The sequence below is a fragment of the Corapipo altera genome, unplaced genomic scaffold (assembly GCF_003945725.1).
Source record: "Corapipo altera isolate COAL_440 unplaced genomic scaffold, ASM394572v1 133, whole genome shotgun sequence".
Classification (NCBI taxonomy): domain Eukaryota; kingdom Metazoa; phylum Chordata; class Aves; order Passeriformes; family Pipridae; genus Corapipo; species Corapipo altera.
The window spans coordinates 573,703-593,275 of record NW_020884939.1 but is presented as its reverse complement, the minus strand read 5'-3'; positions in this window follow the sequence as shown (position 1 = coordinate 593,275).

The following is a 19,573-nucleotide window of genomic DNA, read 5'->3' as shown; positions in this document are numbered from 1 at the left end:
GCTCATTTCCTATGCATTAATTTTGATAGGAAAAAAATTACAAATGAAGCATTTAATTTAAATGATGCTTCATCTGTTAATGGTGTTTCTGCCAATTTTCAATAGCTAATGCTAGCATAAATGAATTTTGATTTCTGAGCAATTAAGCAATACATTTGATACTGGCAAAATGATTAATTAGGACCTTTTGTTGGAAAGCCAAAATAACAGGTAACACACACACACGCACACAGTGTGTTCAAAAATCAGATGAAATTCTGTAGTGTTATGAAATTCTCAGGCTGGCTACTAAATAACTCAGCGAAATGCAACTCAAGTAGCTCAGAAACTGTTTGTCAAGGCCTTGTTTTATCTGTGGTGGATGATTGTCCCTGTCCTAAGTATAAAGGGAAAAAAAAAAGATTGACCAATTATTGACCCTGAGATTTACTAAAGTATGTTGAACTTCAGGCTTGTAGGATATGTGAAGGGTAACAGTTGCAAACATTACCTTCCATGGTTGTCTCACGGAATGAGGAGCAATAGAGTATCTGGAAAAAATCATCTGGGAAGGAAAAAAGAGTAATATTTGAGAGGAAGCAAAAAATAGAGGAAGCAAATAACATAAAACAAATTGTGGGGAATGGCTAGAAAGAGAAGGTAGAGGAACAGAAAAGAAATAGGATGTGAGAATGGCAAAAACCTAGAAGAATTTAAAGCACAGGTAGTTACAGCTGACATCCATGGAACCAGCTGGAAGATGGGCATGGTACAAAGAACATTGCTCAAAAATTACATCTGTCACTGTCTCTTATTGCAAATATTCTTTGGGATGCTGTTTTCAGCTGAAATTCTGTGCTCCAGTTGCATTGATGCTGATACAACTCTGTGTCCTGAGACAGCAGGAAAGGACCATCACCTTTTCTGTGAGCTCTGGAAAGAGAAGAGAGAGCTTCCAACGAAGAAGGTAAAGGATGGAACGGTATCCAAAGGTGCATCTCTGTACCTGCCATTTGCAGATACTGAGTCTTGGATCCAGTGTACTAACGTGGATTTCAATTGACATTGGATTTTATTATTTAGGGGTTGGTGGAGGGGAGAAGAGAAAGAAGCAGTCAGGGACTAGAAAGAGATGATGCTCCATTACATAGTTTTAAAATGTATATTAAGAACCTACAAACTGAAAATTTAGATTGATCTGCTCAGGGGTATTAATTAACTAATTGTTCCTTCTTGTCCCAGATGTGTTTTATTTTACCTTGTCAATTCCTTATATTCTTCTATTTTTAAAATGCTACTTTCCCTACATGGAAAGAAAAGGAATGGAATTCTTTTCCTAATCAAGTCCCTGATGTTCATCCTCAGTCACTCACTTTCCTATTTAGGTCTTTAACCAATGGCCCAGAAGTCAGTCTGTCTGTCTTCTTTCCTTCTAATGCCTAATCTTTTTTCTCCAGTTCCTTTCCACTGTCCTCTCATGATTTAATGTACTTCTGCAGGCCTTCCTTGGCAGCTGTCCAGCTATTCCCTCCCGAGCTTCCTTACGTTATTATGTATAGTTTAGCTGTGGAGTTCTTTTTAGATTTTGAATTTGTTGAGTGTGTGTGTTGTTTGGCTTGTTTGTTTGTTTTTGTTTCTCATATTTCCCTCTTATAACCAAGTCTCAACAGTATTGTTAATGAAGTTAATCAATGTACGTCCAGAATTTGTTTCAATGTGCAGTTTGTATCTAGAAGTTACCAAGCATCCAAGTAGACTTGCTCAGGTACCATGTTACCTGTTCGGAGGTAGGAACAATAAAGCTTTTGATCACACAGGCTGCTCTTGGGGTTTTGTGAGTCGTGTCATACCTTTGACTTCCATTTTTATTTCCCATATTTGAGGTGCAGTGAATGTACTGTGTTTAGTGGATAGTGCTTCCACAATCCACTGAATTTTTAAAATGCACAGCAGTGCACATGTAATACAGACTTATGTGCATTATTTCTACCTTTCTGGAAATACACTTCTATGTTTCTGCTTTGCTCTGTGGCAGCAATTATTTAATATACCATGAAATGTTGCAGGCATTCTGGGACTTCATTGCTAATGTATTCATTCTGAGATATATTAATCTGTTCTACAAGCACTACAGGCTGCCCAAGGTAATTTGGCTTTTAGATTTCTTAAAGTTTAAACATTCAAAAAGGAAGTTTTCCCAGTTGAGCTGGGATATTCAGTTGGTCTGAATATACAATAAGAGGCTCTGATCTATGTAGTACTTTACATTAAAAGAAATAGTGCTTTATATCTTAAAAGAAATTTTAGTTACACCAGTGCTTATGAAATTTTATTCTTTACTGTAGACAGCAGTAAAAATGCAGCAAAATCTTAAATATCTGCTTTAATTTATAAACAAAGCAGAAATGTTTCTTGGTTTGATGTCATTGAGTAGCTGACCATTCTAGTTTGTAGTTACATTGACAGTGCTGCAGTATTTCACTATGAGTACTGATGCTCTGCTAAGACTTGTTTTAATAAGTAGTACATATAATGAGCTGTAGTCCATTTCCAGTCTTAAACAAGTTCTCAGTCAAAAAGATGAGGTTGAAACTTGATATTCGACCTACTGAATTTCTTTAAATTCAATTAAAAGTTAATTTATCAGGAAGATTAAAAAATCTGGTTTTATTTGGGCTATTTCTGAAGAGGTGCTCATGAATTAGGAGTCAACTCAGCAAGGCAACTGAAACATTCATCCACAGGGAACATGCAGGGCTAGATTAGGGTTATGTTTTCTACTAGGTGATAGGATGTTTGTATGTCAGACCTTTTTGTTTTCTGAAGTTACCTTCTGAAATTTGAAGTTACCTTCTTATATATCAATCACTTTAGGTTTTTGCCAACTCTGCTTGTTGGTTTTTATCTACATTCAGTCTTTATTTCCATTAAATAAATAGTATAAAAAAGCTCAGGGTAGGACACACTTTTTAACAGAGGAGTAGTTATAGAATAGTAACACTTTTCTCTTTTGAAAATCTCCTCGGTATAGCTTTGCAAAAATCACTGTTTTATAGTCCATGCAACCTATGACTTTTTGTCTGAGCTTTCCACCTGTTATGCTTATCTGTGAGAGCTGTTCCACATTCCACGGTCAAATGTATACATTTACTGGCCCACAGAGAAAAGAATTTGAATAAGAACACACCCTAGGGATCCAGATATCAAAAGTCATGCCCCTGTCACGGTGTTCATTGTTAAATATGTCCCACAATATGGGACAGCTGTGAGGAAACAGAGAGTAGTGTGGTCATCGATCTCAATGCAGCAGAAGGGAGCTCTGTCCTGTATTTTGGAGTAGTCATTGAATTGGAGAGTCTTGAGGTTGTGAAGGTTCCTAGTATTACATGGGCAAGTCTTTGCTGGAAATAGGAAACTAGATAAATTTTGGAGTAGATCAGCCTGATGTGATTCATACACACCTCTTATAATTCACACTGAGCTAAAGAGAACAGGCTACTCTTTTTTTTTTTCAAGACCAGCATGAACAGAATGTGTAGTGTTGATTTTTATACTTGCTTAGATTATTGGTTTACATTAGATTTCTCATTAAAATTCTATGCTTATAAAGACAGTTTGGAGTTAATTGTCTTGCCCTCCTCAGTGTGTGAAATGGTGTAAGAAAAAAACCCCTCTTTTCTGTTTCATAATAGTTTTAAAAATATTGCAATAGTCTGGGCTTTTTTAATCATAGCTTCTACATACAAATTGCCTTATTAAATATTTCTTATAGTCAATCTTAAACTTTGGAAGGGTTCTCAGCTGCAAGTATTACACCAGGGTAGAATGGAATAAATAAATACATAATTATTTGTGCAAAAAAGTAACATTATACTTTTTGTAGAGTTTTAAATCTACCTTCTGTACTTACTCTCTCTTCTCTCATACATACACCATCCAAATTCTGCTTATTAGGGATTACTGGTATACGAGAGTTTTCCTCTACAAGATTTGATTTCAGTGTTTTTCCTCTGTAGAGGATACTGGGAAAAACCCCTGCAGACACCAGGGTCAGTGGAGGAGTAGGAGGAGGTGCTGTAGTTGCTGGAAGAAATTCCCCTGCAGCCTGTGGTGAATGAAGACCCTGGTGAGGCAGCTGTGTCCCTGCAGCCTGTGGTGGAACCCAAAGGAGGCTGTGACCCCATGGAAGGCCTGTGCTGGAGCAGGGTCCTGGCATGAGCCCCGTGGAAGGATCAGCCCACGCTGGGACTTGTGATCCTGCAGGGATCCCATGGTGGAGCAGCCTGTTCCTCAAGGAGTGCACCCCCTGGGAAGTGACCCACACTGGAGCAGTTCATGAACAACTGCAGCCTGTGGGAAGGACTCGCACTGGAGCAGTTCAGGGAGGACTGTGCCCCATGGAAGAGACACCCCTGTTGGAGCAGGGAAAAAGTGTGAGGAGTCTTTAACCTGAGGAGGAAGGGTGGTAGAAACAACATTAGATGAACTGAGCATAACTCCATTCCTGCCCCCCGTGTCACTGGTGGGGAGGAGGTGGAGAATTCAGAAGAGAAGTTGAGCCTGGGGTGAGGGAAAAGTGGTTTAAGATTTGGATTTACTACCTTGGTAATAAATTAAACTGATTTTCCCAAGCTGAGTCTGATTTGCCTGTGACAGTAGCTACTGAGTGATCGATCTCTGTCCTGATTTCCCCATGAGCCTTTCACTGTTTCTCTCTCCTGCCCAGTTGAGAAGGGCAGTGACAGTGGCTTTGGTGTCCAGCCTGGCTCAACTCACCACAAGTGGATATCCTGAGTTACTGCATTCTGGATGAAGGAAAGGTTAACGTATTGTTGCAATAAATTCCCATAATATGGAAAGCTTACCAGAAGTCAAAACCTTTTTTTTTGTAATCCTTTGCTTTAATTCTGATTCAAGAAAAAAAGCAAACTCTATTTAGAGTCACCAGCTGGATGATAAAATGTTTCCTTCCATAACAGTCATTAAAGAGAGAATAAGATCAGGAAAAATAAGTAGCTACTCTTTTGAGTGGTCAGAAAATGATTTTCAGATGGTTTGGAATCAAAGATTATTGATAAACACATTGCAAACAAGGCGCAAGAAACATGTCCTACTTGTCAAATTAATTACCAATATAACCTTCAACATGTAGCATTAATAATGATGTACTAAATCTTCCTAATCAAATCATGCTCTTTGTTGGTAAGGTAACCTTAATTTTTACGTGTGTCTTATCTGTGCATTTTCTAGTCCCAGTTTCCTTCCAGTATGTTTTTTGGTGTCAGCCTGACCAAAAAAAAAAATGCAGGTTTAGATACTTAAATAACTCATATGCTCTGGAATAGTTTTTAGATTAACCTTTCTAAGTGTTGTTTTCCACTTTCCACCTTAGGGGAGTCCTGAAAGACTTCTAAACTTTCTGCTTTGGGGAACCATACAAACTTCAGCTGTGTTTCTACTGTCTGACCTGTGGAACAGGTAATTTTGTGTTACACAGAAAGGGGAATGCATACTAGAAGGGTGGCATCTCCACCATTCCTCTAAAGGGAACACTATGGATACGTTTTCCACTTCCCTTTCATGCTGGGATTTTTTTGCTTCCTGCCCAAATAAAACTCTGTTAAATATCATATTAAAATAAGGATCTAAAAGTAAAGTAACTGATGTAATACACAGATCACTGAAAAAAAAAAACAACCAAAAAAAACCAGGAAAAAACCCCCCCCCCCCCGTAAAATCACAGAATACCTTTATCTGTTACAGCCCTTCCTAACCTGGAGCACTGTAAACCTTCCTTAAGGATCTTTTCCTGTGACAAGCTGCTCAGCATTTTAGTCAGTACTAGGATCATTTCATAAATTATTTTTTACTTCTGTGTCTGTTCTTACTGCACTTCAGGAAACTGTTCAGCAGAGATGAGCAGATGCTTATGGTTCTCCTGCAAGACTTTGGCTTTTTGCTCGTGGTTGCTGAACAGGAAAGAAGTTTATTGTCAGTTTGATCAGAGGATCTCTGACTTGATTTCATATCTTTCCCCCCCTTCACTCCCATCACATGATCTTCTGCTTTATACTGTGGGCTCAGAGCACTTTGTCTTCAAAGGTAAGGCTGTTCTGAATTGCCAGTTTTCTGCAATGCTACTGAGTATAATGTGTGTTTCTTCAAAAATTTATGAATAATTTTTAGCAGTATTTCGGTCCCTGCTTAAAAACTGAGAGGAATACTCTCTTTCTTTTCGTAACGATATTAGCTGACATTAACAAGAGTATCTCAGAGCTAGAGAAAATGCAATGGCTGACAGCATTTCTAAAAAATTACAAGCAAAACTGGAGTTGCTTCTTTGCAATAGAAAGTTATAATTCTCCAAGTCAATGTGAGGAAATAATCCTAAATGTTGTACAGCAGTCTTTTTTTTGGCAGGTATGAGTATGTGTTCTGAGAGTACTTAAAAAATCAGTTAGCAGTTAAATGGAAACACAAAGAAAAAGTAATTCTAACTTTTTTCATATGCAAACATGTCATAAAATATGACTCCATGCTGATTTTAGGTCATATTAGGATTAACTGGGGTTTAGCAGTTTGAATTGAAATTATCTTTTTGTTTGCTATGTTTGGTGAAGAGATATGACTGTCCTGTGTTTGGCTTAAATAACACAAAAAAGCACTTCTACCCATCTATCTCTGTCTTGAATGTGCTTCATCTCCTCCTGTGATTTGCATCATATAATTGGTTAGTAGTAGAGATGGGATTCATGAAATAAAGGTTCAGTTGATATGAAGAATCTAAGATTACAATCTCACACTCTGCTGGGAGAAAATTGCAGGTGTAATAATGATGACAAGGAAAACACTGAAACAAGTAGAGAAAGGGCACCTTGGAAAAGTCCAATCAAACAGGAGAGATAGAGAAGGAATATGCAGGAGCCACATTGATAGTTTGCTACATTTAGGTTGAAAACATGATCAGCTGCTAAAATTTTACAGGATAATCTCCATTTAAAAATGAGGACAGTAATTATGACCAGTTAAACAATAAAAATAAACAGTAAAATATACTACAATTCTTAGCAAGAGATCTAGCCAAGACACTCTTAAATTTTGAAGTTTGGTGATTAAGCATTGAATTCAAGCAAAAATGCTTTACCAAAACACTGTATCTGTAATCCCAAACACCAAGAGCTCTTTGAATATTCAACTACTACACTGAAAGCTAAACAGCAAGTCTGTGATAAACAGAAAAGTACTGACACCTATATAAATAAGAACACAGAAGAGCACAAGAAAACCAAGCTGTCCTAGCACAAAAGGGCTGGATGAGGTAGTTCCTACAGTACACAACATAAGGCAGTCTGACACACAGACAACCAGCCCATTTGTCACACTGCCTCCTAAGTCTACTTACATTTAAACCTCAGTCCTTCCAAATTAATTTTTTCCATTTATAAGTGCACCTGAAGCAAAATTAGAAGTTCTAAGAGTTAGTTTTTTAAGAGCATATTTTTAACCGTGTATTTATTTCCCCTTGAATTTTGATTTGAGGAGGTGAATTACAGACTTGTCTAAGTGAAAACTCTAATCTAAAAAATCCCTTCAACTTTATAAAACCCTTAAAAAAACCCTTAATGATTGCTCTTCTTATCAGCCAGCTAACTCCTACTGCTGTGCTTTTAACCTGTTAGAAAAAGAATGGAATACATTTGGAGGGTTAGTTTTTGATGTTCTTTTTTTACATCTCAAAGTTTCTGCATGTGAAAAATGTGTTTCTAGATGCTGATGTAAAGAAGAGGAGTTGTTAAATTCCATGGAGTAAAACCATGGCATAAATAGGTTTGTGCAAAAATATAAAAGAGACATTTAGAAATGGACAGAAGAAAAGAGAAAAACTCTCACCTAAATATTCTATGAAAAATAATATCTGTGTTTTTAGACCAGCATCCATTGTGTCATAGTGATTTCCAGAGATGCTGGTGCACTGGATCAATCCTGGTGGATTTCTGAACTTGCTTCAGTTTATTAGGTCTCTGCATTTCCTCATGTTGAATTCCACAAGGTTTCTAGCACCCCATTTCTGACTTCAGCACAGTTCAAGCTACAGTTCCTAAATTCCATAGAACATGAAACACCAAAAAGAAGTTACACAAAATTTTTCTTTATCACAAAACTTTACTCTGTAAGATGAACTGCAGCAAGCTGGACCTAATCAGAGTTGGTGTGATGAGACAGTACGAGAGTAAAAAGTTCATTAAAAAATTAGAATTTATTTTAAAAATTAGAACTAGCTTAGCTGCTGGCTGGGGTAAAGCCATGATAGTTCCACATAGAACAGTTACAATATCTGGCCTTAAAACCCTAGGATTTATCACATAAAAGTGTTGCTCTAAATTGCTGATGGACACGTATTAAAATGTTATCTCTATGTTATGCATATATAGTTGTATATACTCATTATTTTCTTTATCATTGCCTATTTTCTACCATACTTCAAAAGTGAATTGTTTTCTGAACTATAAGTTATAATGAATTCGGAATTTACTGCTACAGTGAACATGAAGAAAGCATAAATTTTAGAAGCAAAGTGTTTTACTTTAAGCAGCAGCTTCCTGAACAAAAAAATCAGCTTTTGTTGAGGGTGCTTTCTTCAACAATTGACCTCAAGCTGCTTTCTGTATTTTTGCTTAATTGTAGGTTATTTCCTTAAAATTTTTAATCCTATTTCATGTAATGGTGTATAAAATCTCCCTGTATTTCTCATGGCACCTCATAAACTTCTTATGTCTTGCTGAACTTCTGAATGTAATACACCAAAGAGTTTTCTCTTTTGGATAGAAGATAAAGAACATTGCAGTGGAACAGATCAGGAGGTTACTTAGCCAAGTCCTTGCTAATGAACTCAGTGGTTCAGCATAACACTGCTCAAATACATCATAATTATAAAATTATTATTTCATTACGATTATACAACTCTAAGCATATATTAAAGGATTTTTTAAAATTACGTGAGAGATTTGGTATTCTAAATTCCCATTGACTTTTCAATAGGATTTGTCATTCTTAAATGTGAAGATGTTTTGGGAAGGTATCTATTGTAAACAACATTTTTACTAATTTTGGGGAAACAGATAATTCTTTTTCAGTGTGTTGTTTTTTAATTTTTTTTTCTTCAGTTATTAAAAGAATTATGTGGAAAACAGAGGTATTTTGCTGTTGCATTTTACGAACACAGAATAAAAGACTGGCCCTGATTTGAAGCTTGAGAAAAAGCTTGTAGTGATAAAGTCAATTTTATATGGAGGAGACTGAGGTCAAAGTTCTAGCTCATGGCCTTAACAGCAAATTCTCTTTGCATATTCACAATTCCTACTGGAAACCTTAGAATTCTAAAGGAATGATTTCATAAATGTGATGAAATTCACATCTTGTGAAAAATTGTTGAATAGATTTATTAATCAATATTAATTTGCATAAGACATTCAGAAATTATCTTCACAAACAAGTTCTTTGCAATCATTTGTGAAATTAAATTGTATTCTGTTCCTTACTGAGTAGTTTAGATAAAAAGAGCAGTGGGAATTTTGATTTACACATTTTGTAGTTCACAGTCGGATCCTGCTCAGGCTACTTGTGAGAATTCACGAGAGAAATTGATTCCCCAGATAGAAAAGAACAGTAAATGTAGAATTATTTCAAAGCACTTGACATTAATTAGATTAAAAATCCAAATGAATAACCACAGAAACAAACTGAATTATTTGCTCAAGACTTTGTTCCCTGAGACTTTCGTGTGGATAACTGGCTAACATCTCTCTGTTTTGACAGGAGAAAATCAGTGCTATTCTACAAGGGCTGGGGCGAGCATGGCAGGCTATGTCATGTTCCCATCTTATACAACACCTGGAGATGTAATCTTGAGGGAGTTTTAATTTATGTTTGGTAACAAAATTACCTGCTGAGTTTCAGGAGGCCTGGAAATGACACTGAGAGGTGAATACTTCTGTAATTTCCAGATGCTAAGGTAAGAGTACAGTGTAATTTCAATGATCTTACTTCACCCTAAATTATACTGAGTTCATCACTAAGGCAGAAACAGTGCTTTGTTAACAAGTAATTGTCCAGATCAAGAAGGTCCTATGTCATTTGATTTCCAATGGGTCTGCTAACAGGAAGCAAAATCTCTACAAATGGGCCACAAGAAAAATGAAAAGCAGGGCTCTGAACTGACTGATACTGGTTTTCACTTGCTGACAATTAATGCAATGATCTGATGCAGATATAGATGTGTATATATCCTGTAGCCTGAGAATTAACTTGTTTCTTCAACAGAAGAAGCACTATTCCAAATGAGAAGTTTTTGATCAAAAAATTCAAAACATTTTCTACCCTTAACTGGGGAGAAGTTTCTGAAAACTCATTTGCATCAAATGGTACAGGGGATCCATTTTAGAGCACCTAGATAAAATAATGATAGGATTTCAAGATCCTGTGATGATTTCTTAGAAAGCAGATGAGGAAGGAGGAATAGATTGAAGTATTCTCAAGAATTAGAAAGTATAGCCATAGCCTAGGATATTAAAAGTCTGTCTTGCAGAATTTATAGACTCCCATTAGGATTTAAATCTGTCAGTCTATCCTTGAAAAGACATTTGACTGAAGTTATGGGTGGTGGATCTGCGTGTAGGATTAACAGCTTTCAGCTCTCTGGTAGATCTGTCTCACTGCTGAGGTATTTGATGCCAAGCACTGATGACAGCAGACCATTATTTACTCACTGAAAATTCCTGGAGCATATGCTAAGAAGGGGCTAGGGTAGAGAAACAGAATAGTTTGCAAGAAAGCAAGGCTGTAGGGAGTATTCTTCCCTGGGATTCTCTTGGAATATTCCTAATGGTCTCAACACAGGTACAGAACGCTCTGCAGAGTGCAGTGCTTTGAGCACTTGGGAGGAAAACTGGTTCTTCTCCTCAAGGGAGGCAGTGCTCCACCTGAAATGGGGCCAGGAATTTGAACGGAAAAGGACCCTCTGGAAGCAGGAGTTGTGGATCTCGCTGCAATTTCAGAGCTGTGCCTACTTTGACGAGTAACCACGAAGTCTGTATGTTGAATTGCCTTATGCTGGACACCTTTCTTATCCCTGCTTGAATTAGGTTTGAAGGGGTCTTTAGTACTTAAAAAAAATGATGGTCAACATGATGTTGATGAAGTGGGAAGTGGTAGAGGATGGTAGAGGATGGCAAAGAATTTAGCCAGTAGGTGAGAACAGAAGGTCCACACTGCTTGGCTTCTTTGTGTAACAAAAGCTGACACTATTAAAGAAGTCAGGATAGCTGAAGAAAAAACCCGTATACCCTCAGAGGCAATAATTTCTATCAAAATTTTAACAACAGAGCCTCAAGATGCCATGTTTAATCAGAACATGCAAGCAGGCACAGGCTGGTAATACAGTGTTCATTGAAAATGAAATTTTTTCAGAGGACATCCTCTGAGGTTGCTAGTCTTTCTGATAATTAGAGGAGAAAATTTCTGACAATACCCTCCTGCAGTCAAGACAGGACATGCTGCATCAGTGCGAAACAATCCAATCTGAAGCAATACCCTTTTAACAAAGAGGAGTTGGGGATTGATGAGGAGAAAGTAGATGTAAGAAAATAGAAGAATGAATTGAAATCACAAGTAAACACAGATTTGTCTTCTGCACTGATTTGGAACCTGCACATTGTTTTGAAGGAAGAGGGGACATTCAGAGTGATAGTGTTTGCCTTCCCAAGTCACCATGATGTTTGATGGAACCCTGCTGTCCTGGGGATTGCTGAACACCTGACTGCACATGGGAAATAGGGAATGAATTCTTTGTTCTTTACTTGTGCCCGCAGCTTCTGCTTTATCTATTAAACTCTCTTTATCTCAACACACCCATTTTCTCACTTTTGCCCTTCCAATTCTCTCCCCCATCCCACTGGGGGCAAGTGAGTGAGCAGCTGTGTGAGGCCCAGCTGGCCACTGGATTTTGCCTGTGACACTTGGAGAGTGTCCGTCTTCAAGCTGTAAACCTCTTGTCAAGAGAGCTTCACTATGGCTTTTGGCCACAGTGCCTTTGTGCATCTTACATTACTGAGTGGAAACCTGCAGTCTTATATTGCTATTAGTAGTCAAATATTTAGGTTTTAAACTCTGTGTCACTACTTTTGTCACATAGAGTTACACAGGGTGGTACCACAGAGTTCTCGCTAGTGCTGCCTTTTCTTCCCTCCTCATATTCCAGATGTTACTGTCAACTCTGTATTGCTTTGAAAGCGGCTCCAGGGGTCATGATTGAATTTACCACTAAATCATGAAAAGAAGACATGGCTGGTTTCAAGGAAATCCATTATGATGCAAATGAGCAGAAAAAAAAGGAAAAAAATACTGAAGTAGTTTCCAGGATCTGAGCTAACAGATCACGAGGAAGAGAGATATTTTAATTTTCAGACAGGCAACTGACTTCTTTTCATGGACCTGCTTCTTTTCATGGACCTGCTTCTTTTCATGGACCCCTGTTCCTGTTGTCCCAATTTCTAGGAAAATGACCTAGTTTTCAGGAATAATCAGTGATGTCACGCTGACTTTGGAGATCCATTGTGTATCACCAATAGCTTCCCAGAATGACAACTTTCTAACTTGTGCAAATAGATGTAAGATTCTGATATAAAACAGGTCACAATTCACAGTTTCAAAGTCAAACAAGGTCTTCCCTAGAAATATGAAGATTCACAAGTATCTTACTACAAGCATAAAACACAGAGCAAAGGCAAATTCAAATAAAAGCAGCCTGATGAAAGACACCAGAAATACTTCCCTCGCCAGGACACCATGGATGCATGTGATCAGATACAACTCAAATATCACAACTTAATTAAGTATTGACAAAAAGTGTGAATATTACTGATTATAGAAAGCATGGAAAGGGCATGAATACATAGGCCTCAAATCCCGAGCTAGATGGTTATCTTTGGTTTCAACATAGTAGTTTCACTTCTTTTTCCTTTTTCACTTCAGTTATTTAAGGAGACTTCATAGTCTCCTTAGGCTTAGTGTCACTAGGCTTAGTGTCGCTGCTGAAGTACTTGAAGGGGAAATTCAGATGGTAACTGCTGGGCTGAGGCACCTCATGCCAATGCTCACTGGACTGGTGCTACTGCAAGTGTCTGTAAGACATCAGATTGTGATGCATCTTGGCAGACTCCTTGTAGAACCATCAATGGCAGTAGGACTCTCTTCAATGCACTTTAAAAATAGATATAAGCACAAATGTGTGTTTAATTTGCCTCAAGGAGCACAATAAAAATTCCCTAACATATTACTGAAATTAGGTTCCTACTGTGAGAGATTCTTTTCAGATTGTAAATCTATTTGCAGTTAGTTGGCTCCAACAAAAGACCTTAAATTACATAAAATTTTTTTTAGAACTCTAATTCCTCTCCCCTTCCCCACCTCACAAGCTCACTCTCACCCACAGCTGAGTTGCTGCATCCATAAACTGACAGCAAAATGGGAGCCAGAACTCTGTGATACAGAACATTTATCCTCCATTAAGCACTGGAGTAAATGATGATGGGCAGCTTTCAGTTACTAATATCTTCTTTTAAATTATGCTGTAATACCATGTGCCATATTTTCTGGATATGTAACAAATGCTGTTTCTGTGTGATTTGTTTACACCACTGAAAGCTTCCCATCAATAAGCTCCATTCCCCCAGGAAGAGTTCAAGTCAAAACATGAGTGCTGTGTAAGGAGTATATTTGGTAAACTACTCACTGACCTTGCAAACCTGCAGGAAAATAAAATTACTATAAAATAAACATTGGTCTCTCTCTATAATATCATCCTAAAACATCTCCTTTTAAGCTATTAAAATAATTTCTCTTGCTATTACCCTAAAGAAACATGCAGAGCTAGAAGCTGGATGAATAAATTCTCTCTGCTATAGAACAGCCAGTATTTTCCTCAAGGACTGTGATGTGTAGGAGCAGGCATTCACCTCCCAACCTCTTCTCTGTTTCCCCAATTTTGTTTATATGGACTCCCCTTGGATATTGTAAACTCGGGATCCTTTTCCTACAGAATGTCAGTTATTTGTTTTTGAACAATCCTTTATTTTCACCAAAGTTCTAGCTCTCCTGTGTTTTACTGTTGTGAGAGTCTCAGTGGTTAAAGTCTTGCCAGAGAGCTCCAAGGATTTTTTTTTTCTACTTTTATCTTACTATGCCTAATAAATTTAAGACTCTGATCCTGAGGGGAATAAACAAAACAACCTCCTTCCTTTTCCCTTCCCCTCACACACACAACTCCTAGAGAGTATCATTTCCCCTTGGACTATAATGAATTTCAGTACCCCTCCAAGAGAGATATTCAGACTGGGGGGAGGGGGGGGAAAGAAGTATTTGAGGGTTTTTTAAAACAACTTGTTAGCAAGAGGGTTATTTAAAATCACCCCACCATCACCTGTTAGCATTCCCAATATCCGAGGTCAGACAGAAAAATTCACTGAATGTGAGCTTGGGAGACTATACAGAAAAAAGGTGTGGCAGTGTAAGTCCTCTCCAAATGGGAAGTGTTTGCTATCAGCCTGTTGTAGTTCTCATTAAGAATGGTAATGTAGGCAGTGAAAGAGTATTCAAAGTGATTTTCCAAAAGCCATACTCTCTAATTAATCCTGTATTGCGTCTATTGACATTATTTTATCAGTCAGTGCAGATTTTAGGTCTGCTGATGGTCATTTAGCTAACATGGAATGTCCTGAAAACGTGAGAGGCCACCAGCAGAATAACTGCTTGAATTGCAAAACCAAAATAAAAAGAAAGGTATTCCTGAAAATAAATAAAATTTGAAAGACTCAAAAGACAAGAATATTTGATTAATTATAAGTGGAAGAGCAGTTTCCTTCCTGGAAAATTACTGCCTAAAAGAAAAAAAAAGAATGCATGTGGAATAAATGCTGAATATATGGAATTTCATGTTATTATAACCATGGAAATGAATAGAACAGAGTCTGTCTGTCCATCAGTTATATAAAGGCCATATATACTATATAGTCAGCAAGGTATTTCCACAATTCAAGATTTATTTACTTTTATGAATTGTCAGGAGATACAAAGGAATAATGCACCCCGCAAGTCAGCTTCATCTGTTACCTCAGATTATACAGACAAGTTAATAAGAACATCACTGTATGTGGCTGCTGTAATATATGTGCTGTTAGGATGTATATTTGGTCTATTCTAGTCGTAACCAGATAAGATAAATTATTCTTGCTAAAAATTGGGTCACCCTGCATAAGAGATTTTATGAGCCAGAACTTCTTTTCCAAGGATTCATAGTACAGAAATTATTTGGCATATTATTTGTCATAACAAACCTTGAGAGTGGCATACTTTGTTTAAAGCCTTTGGCAGATATTAGAATAATTTACTTTAATACTCAGACTTTCTGCTTCGTATCATTAGATTATGATCAGAACCAGCCATTTAAATTCATTCAGCATTCCTTAGTTTTGTCACCTTTCTTCAACACAGAATAAGTAAGCATAAATCCAGCAGTCCAAATGCTATTCCATGGGTTACCAGGTTGTGGAAGAATTGCAATGGATTGTTTTGACAGACCGAAATCCTGTTCTATGAGCATAATTACTTTTTTTTGGGACAAAGCAAGATATGTCAACCTGGAGCAATACATGTAAAATCTTTATGTACAGGTATATAATCTATATGGATAGTCTTTATTGCACCTGACAGCAATACTTACCAGCTGCTCTACTTGCTTCATAAGGAAAAGCATCCCATAGTATTGCTGCTCTGACAGTCACCTGTCCTGTGACACTGAAGAAGTCCTTGTTATCCCTTGTACCCTACTTCCCTTGCCTTCAGCAAGACAAAACCCACACACACTCCATTAGGACTCTCTGAAATCTATAAGTAAAAATAATGTTGTGATTTTATTAATTGCAAAACATATTTTATGCTTAGAGCAGACTATATGAGATACTCTATGAGTATTGCATGAAGTCATTGTACCAAAAAGCAGTTTTACTGCCATATCCTGTAAGTCTGAACAAGTACAAACACTTTAGTAAGGCAACTGTGAGGATTCACAGTATGTATTTTTCCTCTACATAATGAGCTTTTTTCATTGGCCACTTATTTTTAAACAGTTGTAACTAAATAGCAAACATTGTTATTTAAGTTATTTTCTAAATAATGTTTACAGTATTTTTCTCCTCTGGAGATCCTGAATTATATTTTCTTTGTAGAAACAAAAAATACATAAAAACAACTCAACCCTGCAAACCTTTCTTTGCCTGCATCCTCACCTTTGGAACAAAGAACTCAAGTAAAGATGAATGATACGAATCAAACCGCACTTGGAATAAATTCACTTCACTTACACTTTTGGAAGACCTCAAAAAGTATTATATTGATCAAATTGTTGGAGGTAATGACATAGAAACTCTCTTGGCACCCATGGCACTAGCAATCTTTAGAGAATATAGTTCAGTGCTTAATAAGACCTCACAACCCAAGACAGAGAGAGAAAGAGGAGTAAGAGACTGCTTGCATTAATAACAACATAAGGATTTTAAAAAATCTGGAGGCATTTCCTCCCCCTAAGAAACAACCTTCATAATCATAAAGACATTCAGAAGGCACTTGTGCCTTGCAAACTTCACAGATCATTTTCTGGGATATTTGGAAATTCCCGATTTATTTATTTTTACTGCTGAAATTATCCGGAGTAACACAACCTGCCTTTCTCAAAACTGACCAAAACTCAAGCACGGGAGTTGTTTCCTCTTTTACTGACGGCATTTTGGATAGAGGAGACAGTACCGAGTCAGTACTTCTTGTCTGATCACACACAGTTAAATACCAACTAAGGTGCACTGATATTCATCACAGTATGTGTGCAGAGATAACAGTCAGGAAAGTGCAGTTTTGCACCAATAGCAGCTCTAAGCTGCATATTTTAACTTTGCAGCTCACCTAAGTAGGTAGGTAGGTATTTTTTTATTGTTCTTAGGAGCTTTCCTTGTCTCATTCCTTAACACTATAAAACCAACCAAGCCCTCTGCATTGACACACATGACTTCTGAGGTGAGCCTGACCCGAGGTGAGCAAATATAATTTCAGTTAACTTCCATTAAATACACTTCCATCACTTCTAGGTTATTTTTCTCATATTTTTTTCTAGCTTTTTTCCTTGACTCACTTTTTTTTTATGTTGCCTTTAATATACCAACTGAAGCTACCGCTTAAGAGTGCCACTGCTTAGCACAGGTTTACTGCTAAATATCTTGAAGTACCTATCATCAAACCTTAAAGATGTGAAGGTAGAATTAAACTTGTTGGAATCAACTGCTGCAGAAATACTCAGACAATATAATTAAATCCATAAGAAATTGGCCTTCAGTACCTTACGTGAGTTACTCCAATGAACCTCAAACATCTTCTGGTAACTCAGAAGTCATATACAACCTTGAGTTATCTACATTTCATCAATTCACATCCACAGATCACACTAAAGGCAAACAAATTACAAAAGTACAGAAATGCAGTACAGCATGAAAAACCTGAACTAAAAAAACCTAGTCACCTTACACATAATATAAACCAATATGAAATGCTTGAGGGGGGATTAAAGATTAGGGAATATTATTAAGTTAGTAGAGGCAAACAGCTCAAGCTTTGCAACTTAGAACCCCAACAAGCAGCATTCCCCTGCCTACAAGAACTCAATAAGATCTGGGAAGCACTCCTTTAAGGGACAAGAATCCATGTATCACTCTGGTTTTGCAAAATTTCACTATTTCTAATAGTCAGCTTTCTTTAACACAAGAAAGGTATCTAGGACAGCCTGAGAAAATTCATCCATCTCCTGTGGATTCCTAATGCCCTTTCCACAACTAGTCCTTACAACTCCTACTGTGCAGACAAGAAAAACCAATGAGACCTTTCAGCTTTCATACGCAGACAGGCTTGGAATATATTCTTAACCTCGTAAAACCAATTAAAAACCTGAACAAAGAGAGGAAATGTCTTCTAAGCCTTTGACTTCAACCCCCTTACAGCCTTCTACCTGGACTCACATCCAGCAACCTCAGTGACCCTTCATCTTCTACCTGCACCCTTTCCTACCAGTACTAACCTCTGTTCTCCAGACGCCTTTCTCAATTTTTTACCACACTGGGTAGAGTGGAACGCCTGTAAAGAATTAATGAACCATTTACCATCAACTGTTCCACGACAATTGTTCCTCTTGGGTCTAAGAAGGTCAAGGTTTAAATATCCCAGCAGGTACCAGCTGAGGTGACAACATTGATTTAGGCAACTCTTACAGTGATCAGGCACCAAACCTGGAGGGACCTTGGAGAAAGTTAGAGACTTGCTACATTATGTATCTCCAAAATATCATGTTTGGAGGTCTCAGTGAAAGGCTTAGGCACACAATGACCTCTGCAGGACTGATCCTTCACTTATGTAAACTAATGACAAAATATCACATAAATAAGTTAGTTCAGGCTTAGTCTTCAGACATTTGCACAGGAAATCTTTTAGGGAATATCATCAGCAATTTTGAGACTTGTGTCTCATGCTGAACATCAGTCTCTCAAAGCATGCTTTGAAGTCAATGAAAAATTCCTCTATCGCTGATGGATCAGGACTTTTGCTTACTTGTGGATGCCTGAGTTTTCATCTCCTTCCTCTGGCTGTGAACAACTGAGAAGAAAGAAAAGTGTTAAGACTTGCCACATGGGTTCAATTCTCAGACCTGTGACTTATGCAGGAGATGACAGTTAGGAATCTAAAGGCAAATGTGGAATGAAGTAGACATCCAAAAACCGTATGCTATGAGAAGAGGGGATCCCTTCCCTTGCTTGATGCTACCATGTAATGTAGCTTTAAATTAACAGCCTGCTATTTACATAATTTAAAGCTACAAGTTGATCCCTTCTATTGTTTTTCTCCAAGGATTTAAAATATTGGAAAAAGCTCTTTCACAGTTTCTGAAGTTACAGAGAAAAGATGTACCTTTTATCAGAGGGGAGGAGACAGTGATTTCTGTATCAGCTATTTCAGTACAATAACAGTTAATTTCACTTAAAACATCTTTCTTTCCCATCTTTTTATTCCTACTGCACTCCTGCCCTTACAGCACCACAAATTAGAACAGCGAATGAAATGCAAAGGTCTTTCTGTCCTGGCAACACTCTCTACACTCTCTAGTTGACCTCAAAAGACTAACTATGAGAAGCAGTAAATGTTAGGTCTTGGTTGAAGCTGAGCCTGGGGAAAGGTGAGCGAGGGTGCTTCTCTAAGGGTTAGATTGTTTGTTTGAGGTTTTTTCTCAATATATGGATCGTTAATTAAATTCATGTTAACTGCCAATAAATTAAGTAAAATTTCCTGAGTCAAGTTAGCTTTGCCTCTGACGAATATGCTGTGATTTGATGAACTATTAGCTTATCCTTGTATTAAATGCAGATTAGTTTTAGAAGAACTACTTCTGCATAAAAATAATTTCCTTCAATGCCAAGGTGCGTGCATGTTTCACTACAGGAGTAAAATT